The following is a 19020-nucleotide window of genomic DNA, read 5'->3' as shown; positions in this document are numbered from 1 at the left end:
TTGGATCCATATGTTGAGGAACTAACAAGAGAACAAGACATCCTATGCTGGGCATTGTGTAATGAGAAAGGAATATTTGGTAAAAGAGTCACCATAACATAATATAATAATTTTTCACTTCATTGAGATTCGGGTCCTGAATCTAAATAAAGAAAACTAGGATCATGTGAGACTTGAGCTGGCTGAGATTAATTGGGCAATGTTATTTAAAGGGATGTCAGTGGATAGGCAGGAGCAAATATTTAAAGAGTGCATGGAAGAAATGCAACAATTGTTTATTTCTGTCTGGCACAAAAATAGGAAAGGTGGCCCAACTGTAGCTAACAAGGGAAATTATTGATAGTTTTAGATCCAAGGAAGGGGCATACAAATTGGCCAAAAAAAGCAACAGACCTGAGGATTGGGGACAGTTTAGAGTTCACCAAAGGAGGAGAAAGGGATTGATTAAGATTTGAAAAATATTACATTTTTGGGGCCCAAGTGCCAACCTTGCTCTTGTCACAGTTTGCCAATGCAAGAATGACCCATTTATTTCTATACTTTCCTTTTATGTACCTATTGAAGCTTTTATAGTTCATTTTGTTTTCCTTGATAGAATTCATATTCAGTTCTCCCTTCCCTTATCATTTTGTGATCTTTCTTTGTTTTTATAAACCACTTAATCCTCAGCATTACTATAATTTCTGCCAACTGTATAGGCCTTTTTAAAATCTTATGCAATCCTGCACTTGCTTCATTTGCCACAGTTGACTAACCTTTTTTGAACTTTTGAACCTTGAAGGAATGTATAGTTGCTCTAAGTCATGTCATGGTTCTTTTAAAGGCAATCCACTGTTTGTGTACAGTCTTTTTCATTTAATGTATTTTCCCAATCTGCTTCAGGCCTTTGGAATTTCCACTATTCAAATTTAATTGCTTTGTTTTCAAATAAACTATCTCACTTTAAAACATTAATCTAGAGTTCTAGCATACTGTGGTCAATTATCTTAAAGATTCTTTTTTTTAGATTAGATTACTTACAGTGTGGAAACAGGCCCTTCGGCCCAACAAGTCCACACCGCCCCCCGAAGCGCAACCCACCCATACCCCTACATTTACCCTTTACCTAACACTACCGGCAATTTAGCATGGCCAATTCACCAGACCTGCACATCTTTTGGATTGTGGGAGGAAACCGGAGCACCCGGAGGAAACCCACGCAGACACAGGGAGAACGTGCAAACTCCACACAGTCAGTCGCCTGAGGCGGGAATTGAACCGGGTCTCTGGTGCTGTGAGGCAGCAGTGCTAACCACTGTGCCACCGTGCCGCTAACACTTTTATAGCAAGAGTGTAAATTAACCCCTAATCTCTGCATGATACTTAGATCTAAAATAGCATGTCCTCTTCTTGGCTCCTTAATATGCTCCAATAGAAACCACTTCTAGAAACTCGCCCTCCATGGCTTTGGTGTGCTGTTCGTTTACTCAGTCTGTTTGCAGATTGAAGTCACCAATGATAACTGTGTTGCTCGTCCTACGTGCTTCTCTCATCTCCTGATTAATACCATGCCCCCATATTACCACTGCAGTTTGCTGGCCTATAAATAACTGGTGTCCCTTGCTGTTTCTTAGTTTCACCCAAATGGATGGCACGCATTGTTTCTCCACTGTAAGATCCTTCCATACTAATGCACTATTCCATATTTTATTATCACCACAACTCCATCTCTTTTTCCTTCTTGTCTGTCCTTGCTAAAGGTTGAATATCCTTAAATGTTCTGTTCCCAGTCCTTGTCACTACAGCATTTAGGTATAATACCTTTTTAACAGTATTCCACTTTTGAGGCATACTTGGTGCTTGATTTTGTTTTTTGTTTCTTTTAGTGTCTTAAGCATCTTTTCAACTTGATGATCTTTACCTCCTTCCAGTTTTGGGTTAGCCCTCAGGTTCCAGTCCCCTTGACAAGCTAGTTTAAAACCACCAACAAATCTCCCTGCAAGCAGAATGGTTCCAGTCCCATGAGGTGTAACCCTCCAATTTATACAGGTTCCACCTTGCCCCAAGCCAGACCCAATTCCTCAGAGATCTGATGTCCTCCTAGACCCATTCTCCTGTAATGTTTTCAATCAATCAGTCCTTCCGTTCTTATTCTCACTACCATGTGAAAGTTGGAGTAATCCTGAACATACTGCTTGAGGCCCTGCTTTTTAATTTCCTTACTAACTGTCTAAAATTTGCTTTCAAGATCTCATCCCCCTTCCTTTCTAACTCACTGGTGCTGAAGTGGAGCATGACTTCTGTTTGATACCCTTCCTGAGAAGGGTGCCCTGCATCCACTCCTTGACCTTGGCACCGAGAGATGACGACAACACAGAATCACAGAAAACAGGAGCAGGTGTAGGCTGTTTTGCCCTCAAGCTTGTTCTGCCATTTCTGCATTCAACCCATATCCTTTGATACCTTTAGCTCTAAGAACTACATCTCCTTGAAAACATTCAATATTTTGGCCTAAATCACTTCCTGTAACAGAATTCCACTGGCTCACCACTCTCTGGGTATAGAAATTCCTCCTCATCTCAGTCCTGATTGGCCTACTCTGTATCCTTTAACTGTGATCCCTGGTTCTGCACTCCCTGGTCATCAGTACCATCTTTCTTACATTTTCCCTGTCTAGTGCTGTTAGAATTTTATAGCTTTCTATGCATTCCCCCCATTCTTCTAAACACTAGTGAATATAATCTTAACTTATCCATTCTCTCTTCATATTTACTCCTGTTATCCCAGGAATTAGTCTAGCAAACCTTTGTTGCACTCCCTCCAAAGCTAGAACATTCTTCCTTGGATAAGGAGTCCAAAACTGCTCTCAGTATTCCAAATGTGGTCTCACTCAGGCCTTGCGTATTGTATCCCTGTTCCTCTGCTCAAATCCTCTTGCTGTGAAAGCCAGTGAACCATTCTTCTTCTTTACCCTTGCTGTTGGGAAATAATCTATCACCATTCATTTGCACCAAAGTGAATAGCCTCACATTTATCCAGATTATACTTCACCTACCTGCATTTTCCCATTCACTATTTTTCCAAATCTCACTGAAGCATCTCTGCGTCTTCCTCACAGTTCACCCTTCCATCCAGCTTTGTGTTATCTGCAAACTAAATATTATATTTAGTTCCCTCATCTAAATCATAAATATATATTGTGTATAGTTAGGGTCCAAGCAATGTTCCCTGCAGTACTCCATTAGTCACTGGCTGCCACACTAGCTTGGGGTCATGTTTACTGCCACATAAATGCCCATCTCATCCTCTGACTATAGAGTCCTCTATAAATATTGCTTTCCATTCGTTTACCTCCTCCCCTGTCTAACTGATTTGACTGTAATGCTTGGATCTGGCTGCATTTGGCTGAGAAATCATCACCCTTGCCATTTTCCAAAATAGAATTCTGATTAGCAAGCACAAAGTGTCAGGGGACTCCTGCACTAACTGCCTGTTAGACACCCGTTTTCTCTCTCTAACTGCACACTTCCAAACTATGGTATGATCATCTCTGTTATACGTACTTCTCTGCCTCACGGATGAACACAGTGTCTCCAGCTTTGGCTCAAGATTTGGACCTCAAATTTCTGCAGCCAGTAATGCTATTTCAAGACGTGTTTGTCTGGGGCAAGTAGTATGTCCATGACTTCGCAAGTAACACAAGGCGTACAACCCATTTGGTCCTTTCTTTAAAAAAAAGTTACTGCTACTCTTTGAATATGTGTGGACTTGCAATGACCCTCAGGAAAAGAGTAGAAGAACCCATTTGATCCTTTAACGCCCTAAAGGAAAGGAAATCTGCTCCTCTTCTAGATTATATGTGACTGCAAATTCAAAGCAAAATGGTCGGCTCATAATTGCATTTAAAATGACAGCAAGCTACTCAGTGGAATCAAATAACTACAAAATATAAGAACAAAACAGGATTGACTATCAGGCATTGACAGATGAGAATAAGCCATACAGTTGAACACAAAACATAACATCCAGCTTTTGCTTTAAAGATTGAAAATACTGACCAAGCCTACTCACCAACCAGCTGTTTCCCTGCAATCGTGATGATATGCTGCCATTGGTCTTAGTACAGATAAGCCTCTTGATCCTTTCCTGCTCACCTCTTGCTGTAGAGATTGTGTGTCTTGGAGTAAGCCTCAATTAAAACACTTTTTTTCCCCTGTTTGCCCAGAATTCCCAGGTTCTGTCTCTGCCTCTACCTCTGCCTCACTCTGACAAAGTCTTTTCATTGTGACTGTATGACTTATTCTCACCTGTTAGTGCCTAATGGTCAATCCTGTTTTGTTCTTACATTTTGTAGTAATTTGGTACCACTCAATAGCTTGCTATGTCATTTCAAATGCAATTAAGAGTCAACCATATTGCTTTGGATTTGCAGCCACCAATAACACAAATTTTAATCGAAGAGCAGATTTCCTTCCCTTTAGAGTATTAGAGGACCAAATGTGTTTTTGTGGTAAACAGGTGGTTTCATGATCAGCATTACTTTTAGTCAATGTACTTCAAAAGCTGGCTTTAAATTGCCAAGCTGCTGTGATGGGATTGGAGCTTGAGTCTTTGGATCATTAATCCGTGCCTTTGGATTAGTGACACCACTGCTCGGCTCCTATATTTCACCTCAATTTCTGATAGTTGTGTCATCTCGGTTCTGGTATTATCATTCATTTTTTGCACCTTTTCCAGTGCCTCTATCCTATTTGAGATGAGATGAGAACTTCGGTTACAGTGCATCAATGACCACAGTATTCCATAAAAATTTGTTATGGCTTTTCTACTGCTCAGTTCTATTCCTTTAAAATGAACTTGTGCACTCTGAATTTATTATTGTCTTGTGTAATCTGTGCAGCCTTTATTGATCTTTGATTATGCATTTCTAGATCTAATTTTATTTTTAAAATTTGTATTGTCATTTAGTGTGGGTGTTATTGGCTCAATAAGATTGGATTGCCCGTTCCTAAATAAATTTCATAAGGTGGTGGCAAAGCACACTCTTAAATCATTATAGACCATGTGCTATAGGCAAATTAACAGTACTGTTAGGAAGGAGTTCCAGGATTGTTTCCTCTCCACATTTAGACCCCTCTTTTCCAAGGAATATTATATTTTCTCTTCATCCTGTCAAACACGCCCACCTCTCAATTATTTTGCTATTCAGCCATGTCATGAACTAGTTTATTCAACCAAATTTCAAAATCCAAGGGACCACTGAGTAAACTTTCTGTTGACCTCTCAAATAGCCAGTACAGAATTAAAGATGGTAGCAAAGATTTCATTGTACCAAAGGAAAGGTCATCCCCATAAATTTCGATTTAGAAGAGTAGCAAACACGGGAGTGACAAAATACCTGAGGAGTGGCTTCTCCAGTCTCAGATTCTGACTCTTCCATGTTCTCTGCTTCCATTCTTCCAGAGTCAGATTCTCTCCCTTCCTCTGTCATTGCTCCTTCAGAATCAATGATTGGAGAAGCAGCAAGACAGGAGAGAGGGGACCTATGAGTGGAGGTCGAGGAGTAGTTATTTTGGACAGTTGTGTTGCTGCCATACAGAATACTCTCAACTGCCACATCAGTTAACCACTGGATGATTAGAGGAAGCAGCTGGAAACCTAGCCATGAGTTGCGGAGTACAGATCAGGTCAGGTTATGTACTTCGTCTGTCATCTGTAGCTCCATCTGATTTTATCCACATTCAAAACTGTCTTGGTTCTATCATTTCCACTTGTGATCTAACACGCCAGTTGATCTTCATTATAACTTGCATACAGGATATCAAGGCCAGACTCTGCTCTTACAGGTAGGGGAATCTCTGGACTAAAGAAACAGTGAGGAAACACATATGAGAAACATGAGGAATAGAAAGGAAGAATGAGCCAACAATTTTGGGCCTTGCACTTTGGGAATGTTATACTGGCATTGGAGACAGTTTGGTGAGGGTTCAGGTGTAGAGGGATTGTCTTGAGGAGAGGTAGATTAGATTCAGCCTGTACTCATTGGACTTGAAGAATGAGAAGCGACCTGTTGCAACACACAAGATTCTTAGAGAGCTTGACAGGGTAGATGTGGAGAGATTGTTTCTTCTTGTGGGACAGTCTAGGACAGAGGACATAACGTCAGAATAAGTGGTCACATGGTTACGCCAAAGGTGGAAAATTTCTTCTGAGGGCAGTGACTTTGTGGAATTGCTTTTACCAAAGGAGGCTGCTGATCATTTTGTATGTTCAAAACTGAGATAGTCAGACAGATTATTCATCAGTAAGGGGATCAAAGATTATGGGCAAAGAACAGGAATGTGGCATTGTGGGTTACAGAATGGCAGAGTAGACTCAATAGGCTGAATGGCCTACTTCTGCTCCTGTGTCTTATGGCCTTCTTGAAGAGTGGGCAAGTTGTATTAGGGAATGGATGTGAATGGAGAAGAAAGGGAGAGAATGACAGTGGGGACAAGAAGAGGAAAGGTAGAACTAACTCAGTAGAGGGGAAATAAAAACAGAAATTGCTGGAGAAATTCAGTAACTTTGTTTCTCTCTTCACATATGCTGGCAGTGTTGATGTTTTGAGTCTGATATGATTCTTTGGAACAATCCGAAGTTCCAAAGAAGAATCATATTGGATTTGATAAATTAATTTTGTTTCTATCATTACGGATGCTGGTAAACCTGCTAAGTTTGTTTTATTTTGGATTTCAAACATCCACAGTACTTCACTTTTACTTTAGTGGAGGTTGTCACAATTTTTCAAAGGGGAAGAAGAGGGCATATGGTACTGTCCAGAGTGGGTTACCTTACACTTCCTTTGCCTTCCAATTTTATTCTCAGTGGGATGTTTAAGGTGTGACGTTTTCATATCCCTGTCTATATTTTCACTCTGGAAATGGATTTTGGCTGCCCGAGAACAAACATCAAAAACTGGGGGCACCTGGCATAAGCTGCTTCAGTCTTCAGAGTTTTTCCTCTGTTTGCGGGTAGGTGCTCTCTCCTTTACTACATCATCTGTTTAAAAGTGGATTAGGGTGTGATGTTTTTGGGTTAGATTCTTTCCCAATTAGCAGCTGAATAACTGTAAATTTATTCCCTTCTTCATCTCCTCTTCACCATTCCACTTGAGGAAACAACATCCTAAAATACCTAATAAAGGTGACAGTAAAAATAAAAAGGGTCATTTGATGATCAAAAAGTAACCCTTGAGAAAACTAAACTAGACAAGTTTATTCTCAAAACAGTTACTTTTACCCAAAATACTGAGGTAGTCATGTTTTTGTTGCAGTCTTTTTCTGCGTTCTCAAACTCCTAATTTGATTTAATATATAAGTCTGAGTCCAGATTTGTTTTGAAAATTGTGTACAGCAGTAGCCACAGCAAACACAGCACTACCTATTTCTGACAGTCTGGTTAAATATTTCTTCTACTCTGTTTTGATACAATGAGACCAGAAGAAGGCTATTTGGCGCTTTTAAGGTGACTTTGCCATTCAGTTTTGAGGAATATAGAATTATTTAAATAGAATCCCTGCAGTGTGGAAGCAGGATGTGTAGCCCATTGAGTTCACGCTGACCCACCAAAGAGCATTCCACATTTTAGACTCGCCCTGTCTCTGTAACCCTGCAATTCCCGTGGCTAACCCACCTAGCCTGCACATGCCTGGAAATTATGAACAATTTAGTATGGCTAATCCTCTTAACCTGCACGTCTTTGGACTGTGGGAAGAAAGCGGAACACCTGGAGGAAACCCATGCAGACGTGGGGAGAATGTGCAACTTCTACACAGACAGTAGCCTGAGTCTGGAATTGGGTCCCTGGTGCTGTGAGGTGGCAGTGCTAACCACTATGCCGCCCCAATGAATGATTGTATTCTTAAACTCGATGGTATTAAATTATTTCTGGCACACATGAAAGATGCAGCAGTCTCTTCAGATTGGGCACAACCCTGTCTTTAGTTATATATCCCAAGTTTGCAAATTGCTCCCCATTAGGAGACATGGTATCCCGTGAGGATGGGTGAAGTGCTTTTTAAAGGCATATTGACTCAGTAAGTGGACCGAACTGTTGTGTTTACTGTCAGGAAGTATGAGATCATACATTCTGGATAAATAATTAGAATTTAAATTGGATACTAGTCATGGCAATAATATGTCACAAATGCAAATTAAAGTTTACCGTGACCAATAATGATTGTTGGAGGCATATTTGTTAAAAACATTACCAAGAAGTAACCATTGTTTTTGTATTCTGTTTGCTACACGTAATGTTGAAAAACTGTGGTTCAGAATAAGTTCCATGGGAGAAAGCAATTGCAAGAGCAAATGACGACTGAATCCTCTTTCTTTAAAATGATCTACTTAGGTCTATTTTAGTATTTGAGTAATGGTATGAAATATTTATTCATTTGACTACAAACTAAGCAGTTACCGTCCAGTAGTAATGTAAGAAACAGGACAAAGAAGAGGTGGCCTTACTACTTTCACCGATGAATTGTGATAATTTTGAAGGTGCCGATACATACAATCTGAGCCTTTATGTTCTCGTAAAATGAAATCAACATTTTCTTTGTGCCAGTAAAATAGCATAATTGCAGTAATGAAACAAAGCAGCTGGGTTTTACTCAGATGCCTTACTCAGAAACTGGATTAGGATTGTTCTGTACGGGCAGTATTTCGGGTGAGGGAGAGGGGTTGAGTGGTGTGCTGGTTGGAGGATTGGCAAGATACCCTTGTCAGGTCTTTCTGGAAAAGCCTGCAGAATTAACTGGATAGGGACAGGTCTGCCCCAAATGAATTTCTTTTATGGATGAGCTGTCCTTTACTCTGAGAGCTACTGGCTAAATAGAGGTCACCAGCTCTAATGAACAGTTGGACCACAAGAGAGATGGTGCTGCTGCTAGTATGACATTCTTGAGGCAAAGGATCATCCCCTGGATTCCATGCCATGAGTCTTGAAAGATGGGTGTTGTGAGCAGTGAGTATGGCTCTGGTTGGGTTATTTTGGGAGACAGTTCAGAGTCAGTCGCATTTTTGTGGGTTTCAAATCACAAATAGGCCAGGGTGGGTTAGGATGGCAAATATCCCCCCTAAAAAACATTGTCGATTGTGTAAATAAGACCATCTGACATAGGACTAGAAATGGGTCATACAGTCCATCTTGTCTACTCTGCCATTCAGTGAAATAATGGATAATCTGATAAATCTGAGCTCCACTTTTCTGCCTTTTCCCCACAACCTGTGATTCCCTTACTGATTAAAAGTCTATCTCAATCTTGAATATTCTTAATTATCCAATCTCAACAGCTAAACAATTCTACCAATTCACAGAGCAGAAATTCCTCCTCAGCTGTGTCATAATGTGCAACCCCTTATTCCGAGATGATGCCATCTGGTCCTAGTCTGTCCCATGAGGAAAACGACCTTTTCCCATTTAGCTTGTCATTCCTCTAAGAATCTTGTTTGTTTCAATAAAATGTATGTTTCAGCAAAAGGCTATCTGGTTCACCAGTGGTTACATAGTCACCATTATATCTTTTTTTAAAAGTAGCCAGAGTTTATTGAATTTAAATTTCACCATCTATGATAGTGGGGTTTGGGCTACGTTTCCAGGGTAATTGCCTAGTGCTCTGGATTACCAGATCTGTGTTAAAAATCGCATAACAGCAGGTTATAATCCAACAGGTTTATTTGGAAGTACTAGCTTTCAGAGCGTTTAACTTTGTCCACTCCCACTCAACACTGGCACCTCTGCATCATGGCTACCAGAAGAGTGACATTGCCATTCTGGTACTACCTCCCCTGTTAAGTTAACACAAGCTATTACAAATGGTTGGGAGTCTGTCTCGAACAATTTAATTCCAACTAAATTTCAACTTCATATGTAGCATCATTTGATGTATTTAAACTATAAAATGCATTGGATGTTATTTCATTATAGTTTCTGGGAAGAACCATCTGACAGGTACAGTAAATAAAATGGTCAGTCTGGCAATTATTTGCTTGAATGTTGGTTAAGGAAGGGAGAGAAAACTGTACACTGCTCATCAGTCACAAATAGCTTCCAGGATAAATATTTGCAAAGCTGTTGACCCTGAAATATTTCATGAAAATAGTTTCAGTCTTAGCCAATATACTGTGTATAGTGTCATGTGAAATGGTACTCATACTATTTTGTTCCATTTTTTTCAATGAGATAAAATAGTTACATTTTATAACCTATAAAACAAAGTAAAGGAGCTAGTGGTGCATATTGAAATTGGCAGGGTTGATGTGGGTATCACAAGGATGTGGCTGCAAGGGGATCCGGGCTGGGAACTGAATATTCAAGGACACATAACGGGGTTACCTTATTAGTAAGAAATGAAGTTAAATCAAAAACAAGAAGTGATATAGATTGGAAGGCATAGAACCTGTAAGGTAGAGTTGGGAAACTGCAAAGGAAGAAAGACCCTGATGGGAGTTGTGTACAGGCCTTCTAATGGCAGTCAGGACGTGGGAATAAAATAAATCGGACAGAAAAGGCATGTAAGAAATGCGTTAATCATGGGGTTCTCCAACATGTAGGTGGACTGGGAAAATTAGTTTTAGTAATGGATTTCAAGAAAAGGAATTTGTGGAATATAATCAAGATTATGTTTGGAGCAGCTTGTGGTAGAGCCCTTGAGTGAACAGGCAATTAGTGGTATGAAGTAGGCTTGATTTAGGGAGTTTAAGGTGAAGGAGCCCCTTAGAGTAAGTGATTATAATATGATAAAATTCACCCTGCAGTTTGAGAGGGAGAAGATTGAATCGGATCTAATGGTATTACAGTTGCGTAAAGTTAACTACAAAGGCATAAGGGAGGAGCTGGCTGGAGTTGATTGGAAGCGGAGCCTGATAGGGAAGACAGGGAGCAACATTTGCAGGAGTTTCTGGAGTTAATTTGGAAAGCAGAATAGAAATTCATCCCATGGAAGAAGCAACATACTAAGGAGACGATGAGGCAACTGTAGCTGACAAGGAAGTCAGGGACAGCATAAAAACCAAAGGAAAAGCATCATGTGGTGAAAATTAGAGGGAAGTTAGAGGTTTAGGAAGCTTTTTAAAAAGGAGGGAGAAGATGAAAATAAGAGTACACTGGCTAGTAACATAAAAGAAAATTGCACTTTTTTTTAGATATCTAAATGGTAAGAGAGGCAAGAGTGTACTTTGAATCACTGGAAAATGAGGCTGAGAAGTAGTAATTGAGAGCAAAGAACTGGTGGAGGAACTGAACAAGCAATTGGTATCAATTTTCACAGCAGAAGACACCAGCTGTGTCAGGTGTCTTGGGTACCACAAGGGTGTGGCTGCAAGGGGATCAGGGTTGGGAACTAAATATCCAAGGACACAAGTGGGATTACCTTGTTCGTAATAAAAGAAAAGAATCAGGGCAGAGGCAGGTGTCGTGGCCATCACAAGGAGAAGGTGCTAGGAAAGCTGAAAGATCTGAACGTGGATAAATCACTCGAATTAAATGGACTACACTACAGAGTTCTGAGGGATATAGTGGAGGAGATTGTAGAGGCAATGGTGGTGATCTTTCCAGTATCACTGGAGTCAAGGAGGACTGGAAAATGGCTAATGTAACACCCTTGTTTAAGAAGGGAGGGAGGCAGAAGACCGGAAACTATAGGCCATTGTTAATTACATTGTTAAGGATGAGATTGCAGAGTACCCATAAGTGCATGGTAAAAGAAGGCTGAGTCAGCATGCTATGTCAAGGAGAGATCATGCCTGACAAAGTTGTTAGCATTGTTTGAGAAATTAATGAGCAGGTTAAGCAAAGGAGAGCCAGTGAACATAGTCTGTTTGGATTTTGAGAAGGCCTTTGACAAGGTGTTGCACAGGAGGCTGCTAAATAAAAGGCAAGGTTTTGGCATGGATAGAGGCCAACTGGCAGAAATCAAGGTGTCTTTTTCAGGTTGGTAGCCAGTGACTAGTAGAATTCTGCAGGGGTCCGTGTTGGGATTATAACTATTCACGTTATACTTGAACAATTTGGACAAAGGGACTGAGGACATTATTGCTAAGTTTGCAAGCAATACAAAGATACGTTGAAGGATAGGTAGTGAACAGGAAGTGCGAAGGTCGCAGAAGGACTTGGATAGACTAGGAAATTTTGATTTGATTTATTATAGTCACATGGACTGAGATACAGTGAAAAGTATTGTTTTGCGTGCTCTCCAGACTAATCATACCTTACATAAGTACATCAAGGTACTGCAACAGAATGCAGAATATAGTGTTAGAGCTCTGGAGAAGGTGCAGAGAAAGATCTACATTAATGAGAGGTACATTCAAATGTCTGATCAAAGTGGGGAAGAAGCTGCTCTCAAATCTGTTGGTATGTGTTTTCAAACGTTTATCTTCTGCATGATGGAAGAGAGTATAATTGGAATGGGAAACATCTTTGATTGTATTGGCTAATTACCCGAAACAGTGGAAAGTGCAGAGTCAATGGAAGGAAGGCTGGTTTTTGTGATGGATAGGTCTGGGTTCATAACTCTGATTTCTTGCATTCTTAGACACAGCAGTTGCCATACTAAGCTGTGTTGCATCCAGATATCTTTCTATGGTGCGCCTATGAAAGTTGGTAAGAGTTATTATGGACGTGCCACATTTCCCTAGCCTTCCAAGGAAACAGAGATCTTGGTGTGGTTTCTTGACTGTAGTGTTGACGTGGATGGACCAGGATAAATCGTTGGTGATATTTACTCCTCGGAACTTGAAGCTCTTAATTACCTCCACCTCAGCACCATTGACAGACAGGCGCGTATCCTCCACTCTGCTTTCTGAAGTTGATGACTAGCTCCTTTGTTTTGCTGACATAGTGGGAGTGATTGTTGTCTTTGCACCATGCACTAAGCTGTCCATCTCCTTTCTGTATTCTGTCACGTCATTGTTTGAGATTCAACTCACTACGTGTTGGAGTTGGAAAAGAAGTGGCAGAAGGAATCCAATGTGGAAAATTGTGATATTAGGCTCTTTGGTCAGAAGAATAGAGGTGTTGGCTATTTTCTAAATGGGAAAGGATTTGGAAATCTGAGCCACAGACTGACTAGGGAGTCTTAGTTCAACGTGTAGTGTCACTTGGTAGTTAGGCAAATCCAATGTTAGGATTCATTTCAAGAGTGGACATGGGGAAGATGTTTTCCCCCACTAGGACAGATGGGACCCAAGGGGACAGCTTCAATGTGAAGAGATGACTCTTGAGAACTCAGATGAGAAGGAAATTGTTAAGCCAGAGGGTGCTTAAACTGTGAAATTCTTAGCTGCGGAAGGTTTTGGAGGCCAAATTATTGAGTATATTTAAGACAGCGATAGGTTCTTGATTAGAAAGGAGATCAAGGGTTACAGAAGGTAAGACAAAAGAATGGGATTGAGAAATATTTCAGTCATGATTGAATGTCAGAGCAGACTCGATGGGTCGAATGGCCTAATTTTGCTGTTGTATCTTATGGTCTCAAAGAAGGAGAGAACATTAGATATGTTTAGGGAGAGAACTCCAGAGCTTGGGCATTGATAGCTGAAGGTATGGCCATCAGTGGTGGAGTGATTAAGGTCAGGGATGGTCAAGAGCTCACACTGCAGGAGCACCAATATCTCGGAGGGTTGAGGAGTGAGGCCTTGGACTGACACGTAAACAAGAATGAGGGAGTGAAATAAAGGCTGGTATCCTGTCACCAAGTCTCCCTTCATGTACACATGCAGAGTACTTGATATAGTACTGGTCCAGCTAGCACAGTACCAGCTAGCAGAGCCCTGACACTCATGTTTATATCTATTAGCCAGGGCTCCATGATTCAGGTTGTTAACCTAGTCCAATCAGGGAACTCATTCTGTGAGGTCCTATCTGGTTGACCTCGTTCCAGTCACAACAGAGAGGACCGCTTAAACTAGGAGGAGATGGGTTAGATAGATCAAAGTTCTGCCCTGATAGTGACCGTTTCTAGGTTCAGAAGAGAATGGAGATAATGAAGAAAATTCACAAAATATCCAGATAAGTTTTTCTAAAGCTTCAACATAACAAAAGCTTTTGGATCTTCCAAGTGCAGAAAACATTAATCCCCCAGTGTGATTCTTTGAGTATCACATTTGCTTGCCTAAATTAAGAAAACAACTGAATAACAAATATTTTTACTTCCCCAAGTTCAAAGCAGTACATGAGACCCTATATATACACAACAATTAAACCTCCAACTTGAGCTCTGTTGAACTATAATAGTGTATGCTGACAACACTGGATTCTGCTTTAAAACTCTTTGAATCCTCCATGGTTGCTAACTTATTAAGCTGTTTATTTGGTGAGCAGTAACTTCCTCCAATTAAATTTTGGGAAGATAAAAACCATTGTTTTTAGTTCATTTTCTAAACTTGATTCCCCAGCTATTGATTTCACTCATCATCTTGTGAACTATTTGAGACCAAACCAAACTGTTTGCAACCTTTGAAATAGGACCTGAAGAAGGCCTTTGGTCCTTTAAGTTTGCTTCACCATTTAATTAGATGCCTGATCTATCTTCAAGCTGCTTAATGTATTTAAATCTTCAACCTTGTCTTTAATGTACTCCATTGATTGAGTGTCCTCAGTTCCCTAGAGTAGAGAATTCTGAAAAGCTGCCACCAGCTGAATGAAAAACCTCCTCCTCCTCTTTGTCCTAAATGCCTCACACCTTATTTTGAGACACTGTCCCCTGATTCCACAATCCCCAGCCAGAGGAAACCTCTTTCCTGCATCCTACTCTTTTGAGCCCTGTAAGAATCTTCTATTCTTGAATGTGTTTCATATCCATTGGGCATTGGTTTATTATGCAATATAAATAGAATAAAAACAAAGTGCTTTCGAAACTCAGTAGCTGTGGAGAGACAAAAACAGGGTTAACCTTAAGTCCAATATAATTTCTTTGTGTTCCGAAGAAGAATCGCTGGACTTGAAAAGTTAATCTTGTTTCTCTTTCCATAAAAGCTGCCATACCTGTTAAGCTTCTCCAGTATTTCCTGTTCTTGTTTCCGACCTCCAGCATCAACAGTATTTTACTTTTATACAACTGGAAGGTTTTTTATTGCATTTTCAATAACTCAGAATCCCATTGTTGGTTAACCTTATCTAGTTACTTCATGGAACCCATTTAAAGTTTCTCCTATCTAGTACTGGTTTCATTATTATGCTTACGCATTTGCTGTCTTTTCAGTTTAAAAAATCCTTTATCATTTTTTTCTGCTTGCCTTTCATTTATAAATATGACCCCAAGTGCTTAAGTTTTGTGCTACTATAAACTTACTTTAATTCAAATGATCTAAATGTTTTATAGTTGTGAAAAGTCATATCACTTGTCACTCCGATTTTTCTAGTCAAGAGAAGTAAAATCTGGTATAGTTTGGTCAAACTACTTAATTAATTTCTGTACTCATCTGTGCAGTCCCTCTCTATACTTGGTGTATGTTCGAATATGGTAATGGTTATCTTACAAAGTGTTCCTTCTTTATAAGAATTCAGGTGATTAATATCTGCAGATATTTCTCCCAGTATTGAGAATTGCACTTTGCAGCCAGAGTTCAAGAAGAGAGGAACAAAACCTTGATAAATTGTATCTATTCCACCCCCCAACCCCACCACACACAGACACAAATCTCTTCTTGCCATATAAAGTTCTTGTGTGTTTGCTATTGAAGCAGAAGAGAAAAGAAAAGTTAAATGTTCTCTCATTCACTTATTCAATAATGAAGCATTTATTTGTTTTTACACAGATGATTTTCAAGTTCTCTCTTTGATTTGCAGATTGCACAGTATTGTGTTTGCATGACCAGGTAATTTTTAGCTGAAGAGGAGCTACCTGGGAGACCTTGAAAGGAAATAAAACAAATCAGTGTACAGACAGTGTCATAGAATCAAAGAATCCTTGCAATGTGGAAGTAGACCATTCAGCCCATTGAGTCCACACTGGTCCTCTGAAGAGCATGTCACCCAGACCCACCCCACTACCCTATCCTTGTAACCCTGCATTTCCCATGGCTCATCCACCAAGGCAATTTAGCATGGCCAATCCATCTAATCTACACATCTTAGCAAATGTGCAAACTCCCGAAACAGTTGCTTGAGGTTGGAATCAAACTCTGGTCCCTGGCAGCAGTGCAAACCACTGAGCTACTGTGCAACCCAAATCAAATACCTTTGAGATAGAAAAGGATTACAAGGACATTCACAGCATAAGTGAGAGTTGGTATAGAATAATTTAACAGAATCAGATGAGGGCAGGGGTTTATAGAAAATGTGAGGAAAATAGATGGTGTTTTTTGACCGTTGCATGTGTGTTAGGCTGTTGGGCCTTTTTTTTCTGTAAATCTCTGACACTGTGTTACTTTAGCAATTTTCCAATTTTGTATGTCTTTTCCAGAATTATAAGGGTTCTTGCAAGAATCACCATTATCTCTGTAGCTGCTACTTTTAATATCCACAGGGTGTATCCCATCAGATCCAGGAGACAAATCAAGGAAACTAATCCCATTAATTTCTCTAGCACTTTTTCTCTAGTGATAGTTATTGCATTGATTTCCTCTCCTCTTTTTGTCTCTTGATTATGTCGTAATTTGGAATACTCTTGCTGTCTTCTACTGTGAAGATTGATGCAAAGTATTTATTCAACTACATTGCAATTTTCTGGTTCCCCTTTATTACTTTCCTAGCCTCACACCACACAAGCCTTTATTAAGTTAGGCCTCTCTCTTCCTCTTCACGTATGTAAAGACACTTTGGGTTTCAGTCAGGCTTTCTGAATTCTTTTTCAGGCCAGATGTCAGTGTAAAAGAAAATCATTTTTTGTTAGAGTGTTTGGGGATAGAAGGAGAATAAGTTCATGAGCTGGATCAGAAACCAAAATAGAAACTGCTGGAGATGCACAGCAGCTCGGTCAATATCTAAAGACATTAGTGAGCGGGGGGAATAAATGGAAAATGCCTCTACTCTTAAAATAATACTGTGAGGTCTTATGATTAGCAGAGTAGAAAAATAGGTCTGGTTCAATGTCTCATCTCAAAGATGGCTTCATTAATTGCCTGGTGACAGTAATCTTTATTTCTCGCAAGTTATTCTTGACCCACTTTGACTTGATCATGCTTAAATAAGAACTCCTTTTCTTGTTCAGGTAACTTTGATGAAGGGTTCCAGTAGAACATTGAACAATCTTCTGAAATCTCAGACCTACTTTATATTTCTTGCATTTGCTCAAATTCATCTGTCTGGGCTCTGTGGATAATGGAGCAGTCTAAGATAATTATGAATGTGGACTTAAAGCAACAAATGAAGACAGAAAGCAGAATTATAATCTCAGCTTGTATAGAGAACACATGATGTATTGCATAACCTTTTTGGTAAAGGAAGAAATCTCGATGGGTTTGAGGGATAGAAAAAAAAGCTAATTAAAGAGTAATAGAACCTTAAAAAAATAAATAGGCCCACCTTCTATTGCTGATAAACACACTACTTTTTTTATAAAAGGCAAAACAAATGACAGGAATATTACATCACAGGAAATTCAATAGATCTGAGGTGACAAAAGGGAGTGCCAGAATGGGAGGCAAAGTAAATCAGAGCGGCTCGATCAGGGATATGAGGAAGACCAGAAGCATAACAAACAACACTTAGGAAATTGAGCAGCAGCTAAGAATAATAAATGTTCAATTTGGTTCAAATATATTCAAAGTTTCTGTTGAAATAGATTGTGTAAAATTGTCATCTATTAAATTCTGGCGTTTTATTTCTTATTAAACTTAAAATACATTCAAAACCATATCATGAAAGCTTGTTTCATGGTAACAAAAAATGTATGTATTTATATTTTACATTTTTCTTCCACATTGCTTGTTTACTACTCTGTTTCTTCTTTCATATTAATTTATCTTTATAACAGTTTGTTGCAAATGCAAGAACTGGTAGCATCCATATCCAGATAGGTGAATCGGTTAATAGCACTCACGTGCATTCTGCTGAGTAGGAATGTTTGGCAAGATTGATGCCGAATTTCAGCCAACTGAAAACAATTAGTACGACACCATGAGCATTTCGAAGAATTTTTTTTTAAAAGACAACAATTGAAATAATAATTCTGACCCGTAACAAAAGTAGAGCTTTAGCTATCACCAAAACGAAATGACAGCATAATCATGCAAAAAGGAACAGTATAGGCTTTGCAACAAAAAAGGTTTTCCATTAATTTAGCCTCCAGTCACTGTTTCGTAAGCATCCTGAGTTATACACTCTTAGTTTTATATAGAGTGATGCCCAAGTACTAAAGCAACTTTCTGAAAGAGTAGTAATGCATAATGACAGCAGCTGATGCACAAATACACTATATTGTATTTGGGTCTTAAATATAGCTGAGTCACAGTCTGCCAGTTACTGACACATTCCGATATGCTGTATGTTATGCAGCAACTGCTAAAATCTCCGATTCACTACAAGCTGAAGAAAAAAAGATATAAAAAGAGGTGATTGAATTTCAAACCCCAAAAAAATCTATTACTGTAAATAGTGAATAAATAAAACAAACGAGTTAAGCAAAATCAAACTTCATGAAGAAGATTAAAGTTAACAGTTTGTAGATTCACTGCCTCCTGGTTCCATGTCTGTAATTTTAAAATATCTAAATACCAGATGAAGATACTCTGAACTAAACAGGTCACTATTTCAGAAAGAAAGTATTGTCATCCCACTTCCCTATCCCCCTATCAGTCAAAGCAAAATGCTCAGAGACACAGTATGGTTTTCCCTCCTTCATCTTTATTCCAGGCCCTGGAGGGAGAGAGAGCGATCGCCTATGTGCACAGAGACACAAGTTCTCGGTCTTCTCTTGAAAAACAGTTTCTTAATGAATTATATAGTCATTTACAGGGAGGAGCAACCAGATAAGGCAACATATATATTGGTTGGGTGACGGTTACAATCAGCGGGTGTCAATAGTAAAACTTAAGCTATCTACTGTTATACAATGAATAA

At 39.4% G+C, this 19020-nt stretch overlaps 1 protein-coding gene across 9 annotated transcripts in view; it reads left to right on the top strand.

Annotated features, from left to right (window-relative positions):
- The window catches only part of fryl (furry homolog, like), a 477034-nt gene that overhangs the window by 82995 nt on the left and 375019 nt on the right, over positions 1-19020 (top strand). The window lies entirely within an intron of this gene.

The sequence above is a fragment of the Chiloscyllium plagiosum genome, unplaced genomic scaffold (genome assembly GCF_037043375.1).
Source record: "Chiloscyllium plagiosum isolate Xiang-an unplaced genomic scaffold, Cpla_swu_hap1 HiC_scaffold_1, whole genome shotgun sequence".
NCBI lineage: Eukaryota > Metazoa > Chordata > Chondrichthyes > Orectolobiformes > Hemiscylliidae > Chiloscyllium > Chiloscyllium plagiosum.
Note: the sequence above shows the minus strand (reverse complement) of the source record. Positions and strands in the feature narration are given on the sequence as shown.